A 5,694-nucleotide genomic window follows, 5' to 3' on the forward strand; every position below is an offset into this window, starting at 1 on the left:
GCTTAAATATTAGTCTGAATTGTATTTTGGCTTGTATAAAAATATAAACCAGATTTGTATGTAAAAGCCATTATTTTTCTTTTTTTTCCCCTGTTATTTTTCACTAGTGGAAACATTTGTATTCAAAAGTATTCAGTAAAACAAAGGAAAAGAAAACATTTACAACGGCACACTTCAATAACATTTACTATGAGACTGAGAGCTTATAAAACCCATCGTGGACTTATCTTTCATTTCACCTTCGCTGTCATAGCCATTAAATTAACTGAATAAAAAAAGATAAACGGAGACCTCAGCTGGGTACAGACGTCGATTGCTTTTTAATTAATCGTTTTAGGCACCAGCTTATCTAATTTGCTATCTCTATTACTATCATTTTTTTAAATGTATTTAGCAGTTGTCAGCGTCGCTTGCTAACTGCGTTATTTTTGACGGTTACTTCACATTATTTTATTGAAACGTAAGGGCAAAATGGCTGACGAAACTATTACTACTGTTAGTCTCACAAAATGGCGTAGAACAAAGACCTAGGCCCCTGGAGGCTTTGTTGATTTTTTTGTGTGGACTTTGTACGTATTTTCACAGTAATGAATCCACATTTTCTTTGGCTAGTTTCACCAAACATTGTTTTAACACCCAACACACATTAAGGTTTCGTTCTCGTCTTTGGAACACGTTTTAAAGCTTGTCGTCTTTTCGTGATTTATGTTCTGACACCCACATCGAATGAAATCCACATTTTGACGTCGATTTGAAGACTTCTTTATTTAGACCTGAGGACAGATAGAGACATATTCCAAGAGAGGGTTTCTGATATATCACTCCAGTTCCTTCTCAAAAAAATTTACAAGGGGAACAATATGAGCCTGTCGGTCCCGTATCCATAGTAATCCAAGTCTGAGAACCACAGATGACGACATTTGCGTTTTGGTGTCTGGTCGATCCACCAAAATAGTAAATTGTACTCCCATGGGTTTAATGGATTTATAATGATATAAAGTTCCACATCAGGACGGATTCAGTAGGTTTGAGAAAGACGGTATCCGAAAGCAGCCGACTGCAGTGAGGGTGCTGGAGTGACTGTGAGATTCTTGACACCTCCTCCGGAGAGTTCCAGACTGTTCTGGAGGCCTCTGATAGGCACGCGGGGCGCATGCGCACAGCGCTTTCATAGGCTTAATATAGTAACAAAAGCAGAAAGATGTGGTGCCATGGAGACAGAGCTTTTTCAAAACACCTCTGCATAAAAATGTTTCATACAGGGCTGAACTGAGCTCTAGGCACGATGCGCTTATGTGACAGTAAGGTGATAATTTAGACAGATGAGGGCATTTATAATTAAAATGATAAAAATCTACTGAGAAAATAGAATATACACTTTATTATTTGTATATAAAGGAAAATACAATACACTATATTAGATCTTCTGATCTCTATTACTGTAGACCTTTGGACAAGGGGATTAGTCTATGTTACTTATTAGCTTAAAACAGCTCAGACATGGTCAGAGTTCCTTATTTAATAACCCTCTTCATGCTTTATTTGACTTGCAGGGCATTTTGTGTTGTATAACAAAGGCAAATAAATAAACACAAGAACAAAACAGCCTGATTATAATCAATTTGGTCATATTGATTGTGTTTTACACATGTATTTTTTACAGCAATATTTTTTAAAGAGAGGCATTTTCCACATATCAAGTCTTATGTACATACAAAACATTTGGTCAACATCCCAACCTGCAAACTGTTCCACTGTGTCTTTTAATTAGTACTTCTGCCACGCTGATAATAAATTTGCCTAATTTATTTCTTTGTGAAAATCAACTCCTTAGTTTATTGCATGCATCACTTCTTAGGATTGATCTGTTACAAACAATTTTATTTTCTGCTATGCACAAATTCTGGTTATGAACACTGATGTCTGAAACAACTCTCCCAATTTGTGGTCATTCCCACAAATGAGTTTTGTGGCATGCCTAGCAGCCTGGAAAATAGGCCATGTCTGGAAAAAAAAAGGAGATGATGAAATATATTTGTATTTCCGTAATTTTAACCAGCTCCATTGCCTAAAAGCATCCGTTCCGTCTGTCCGTCCATCTCTCCCTCCCACCCACCCAAAACTCCAATATTCAGAACTTAATAATTGTGACCATTTGATTTTACACATACTATTATAGACCTAAGTGTTGGACCTTTGAAAATCCTCACTGTTGTCTTTATCAGGGCTTGGAGATAAATTCTGGGACAACTGTGTTGTACCCTCTGAATGTGCAGCAGGCACATTCACAGGCATTTTAAGGCTTTTGGTACTAATGTTGAATAAAAAGATTACCCTGTTATGAGATTGTTTCCTGCTTTTTTTGTTTGTGCTGACCAAACACTGGCAGCAAAATGCCTCCCAGGTAGCATTTTTAAAAAGCCTCCTGTTAAGGAGGAGTCAGACGGGCGGCAACTATGTGGTGGACTAGAACGACATGTTCTGTTTACGTCACTTCTCCTATAAATGTCAGTGAACTGTGACTGCCTCCACTTGCAGGTCAGATGAGCTTAAGCATTATTCAGTACTATGACTACTCCGTATCTGCACAATGCATTGACGTTACAGCAACAATAGCTCAACTGTTAAGGCGTCAGAAATGCTATAGCAAACACCAGCCTGTTACTTTCTTACTTATTCTGCAACACATATTATTAATTAGGTCACATACTATATGTGAGCAAGACAAACTGGGTAAAAGGGGGATTCATATTTCAATGTCAAGAGTTTCTTCTGGAGATGTCTGTCCTTGTTGTCCTACAGTGATTATCGTCGTTGCTAATATCTTTGGGTTAGTTCACCCCAACACCATTTTACGCAAACCTACTCCTGTGATATAAGTGTAAAGAATAATAAGCAAAAAAAAAAAAAAAAAACATGTACTTAGCAACAGTAGCAGTTTCTTTTTCCTTATAATTAATTGTTTTGACTGATTAGGGAGATGGTGAGTCAGAAATGATTAAATCTCACCTACAAATTTATTTCATTTCTGAACATATGATCTTACATCCTTTTTTATTTTATTGTGTGGTTCTGTTGGGGTTGGTTCATTTCCTTGTGGGAGTAATGAAATATTTTCAATTGACTTAGCTTTTAAAATATGACTACAGCATCTAATCAAAGTAAAATATATCTTATGACATTTTTGTCATGTGATGCCAAATGTTTTTGCCTTCATCAACTTTTAGTTTAATTATAATCTAGAGTCCAAAATGTCTTTGTTTTTAAATCCACAAAATGACAATGACAGAGACTTTCGACCTCCACCATTGCTTGGGATGACAATCTGCCAATGAGATAAAAAATGGTTATAATCCCAATGGATGCTTGTTATTTTTCCCTTTTGTAGATCATATATGACTTTTTAAGGTATAACATTTAAATCAATCTCATACCAGCACAGCAATTTATAGTTATCAAGCAAGTAATTTTTCTATGTTATATTCACAGGAAATGTATGTTTATGACCTTAATAATTATCCTTGACCAACAGTCAGGGATACTGTAGTATTTGCCAAAATCAACTAATTCAACTCTGGATCAGAACTAAAGTAAATCAAAACAGTAAAGCATCAAAATACTCTTGAATGTTTTAGAATTCTGATGACTAACTTCATAATTTCTAAAAACAAAAAATACTTGAAAATGAATAAACAAACTGCTACACGTGTACAAACTGATTTGTTAATCAGTGCCAAATGAAAGCAGGAACTGATGAAACAGATGGATTCAAAATGAGAGTATAAATTGACGAAAATTGATAATTTACCCGGTGAAAAACTTTATTTTTACCATTTTCAAAAACAAACAACAAAAGAAAAGATTGTATTTATTTTTTATTTACCTTGACTTTTGGATGTTATCTCAAGACTCCCAGCTTAGAGTCTCCAGACCCAAGGAGAGGTCCTGATCACCACCTTGAAAGCCACACTATATTTTAATAAACTCAAGTTACTTATTAGAAGCTTATCTGTTGAGACAAAATTAGATTCGTAACTTGTTGCAGACATAAGTCAATCTGCGTCAGAAAACTAGAAACTTTTAACATGCTCTGATAACTAATGATCAAAGTTTTTTGTTTCCTAAGACAAAAATCTGACAAAAAGCTCTCAGAAGCTTAGAGAAGTTCCAGCTTTGTAATATGATAGGATGCCATATGTGCAGCGAGTCCGGTTGTAAAATTTCCTCAGAGCTAAAAATGCCACACTCAACTGGAAGCCATTGGGAACAATGACAACTCAGCCCTGACATGCTAAGCCACATAGAATCAGCCAATGGCCACTGAGGAACAACTTTCAAAAGGCCTTCAGGCCTCAAAACTTCATTATACCTCAAGAGCAGCTCAAGAATAGTAGAATTTGTGGGTTTCCATGGTTGAGCAGCGAGATCCAAGCCTGCAATGCAACTAGATGCAGTTATTTAAAAAATGATTCGACTGAAGTGGAGACATGTTTTATGGAGAGACAAAGCACAACTCTCCGTCTGACAATCCATTGGATAAGTTGGGGGTTTGGGAGTTGGCAGGAAAGCAACACTTTACACAATGGAGTCAGGAAAGTTGAGTACAGAGGGATGTGTGGTGGCCCCTTAGTTTCAGGGAGTCTTCATGCTTCAGCATACAAGTAAATGTTTTGAATTTGGCGTTGAGGAACTGGTCTGCTCTGAGCCCTGTACTCAACTTGACAGAGCACTGTAGGGATGAATCAGATTGGAGACAGCCATCTCATCCAACATCTGTCACTGGCCTTACATATATTCTCATGAAAGGATGGTCAAGTGTCCAGTCTTCTGTGTTGCCTAACCATATTCTGCTCATTTTACCAATTCATGTGAAATATGGGATTGTTCCCCTGTTGTACAGCAAGTCTAACCCCAGCAACGTAGGGAAACCAGATCCCCTGATACTGCTTCAAAGTTGCCAGGAGAGAAAATGTGTGTTGCAAATGTTTCTCTGTGTTTTGTAGACAAACATTTGCAAATTGCATGTGCCTTATTTCAAACATGATTATTCAGATTATCCAGACATGTAGAGCTTTGGTTTGTGGTCATCAGCTGCAGGTCCACCCATCTATTTTTCAACCCATTAAAATTGGATCAATCACAGCTTAAACAAGAGATGCTCAGCTCAAATGATAGACACCTTCAGTCTAACTCCATGTCTGCGTTAAACATGGAGTTAGACTGTCTAATACCTGCAATATGTGCGGATATTGCGCAATCAAACATTCTGGAGGTATGTTTTGTGCACCGGTAAGCATAAAACGAGCTCGATTTAAATAAATAAATAAATGAAAGAATCATTCTACAAATTTCAAACATAGTCTCATTTGCTTTGTATTCAAACTGCCTCGCCTTACTGTATTTAACAGGCAGTGATGGGATCCTCCTGCGAGCTTCTCAGATGTCAAAGCACCATCGCTCAACCAGGGGTTTTCTCACGCATGCGCACGGGCATAGAACTATCTCATCGGGAAGAAGGAAAAAAAAGAAAAGAAGTTCACACACAAAGCCACGCCTGCGCGGTGTGCCTCTCATTTACAAGCGAAGTTGCTGCATCTTTTTAGGAAGCTACATGCTTTCTTTCGACACCCAAAGGTCGCGTGGTGTCAGGGACGCGCCTAGTCACGGGAACAGAACCGGAGCGCGTTCGCGAGG

At 37.6% G+C, this 5,694-nt stretch overlaps 1 long non-coding RNA gene across 1 annotated transcript; it reads right to left on the reverse strand.

Annotated features, from left to right (window-relative positions):
- Nucleotides 1-2,913: 2,913 nt before the first annotated feature.
- On the reverse strand, nucleotides 2,914-5,484 carry LOC107838432 (uncharacterized). The gene is made up of 3 exons (XR_001664493.1): nucleotides 5,397-5,484; nucleotides 3,884-3,956; nucleotides 2,914-3,325 (listed from the first exon to the last, which is right to left on the reverse strand). It is a non-coding gene; the product is annotated as an uncharacterized LOC107838432 (long non-coding RNA).
- Nucleotides 5,485-5,694: the final 210 nt, after the last annotated feature.

The sequence above is a fragment of the Poecilia formosa genome, unplaced genomic scaffold (assembly GCF_000485575.1).
Source record: "Poecilia formosa unplaced genomic scaffold, Poecilia_formosa-5.1.2 Scaffold255, whole genome shotgun sequence".
NCBI classification, from domain to species: Eukaryota; Metazoa; Chordata; class Actinopteri; order Cyprinodontiformes; family Poeciliidae; genus Poecilia; species Poecilia formosa.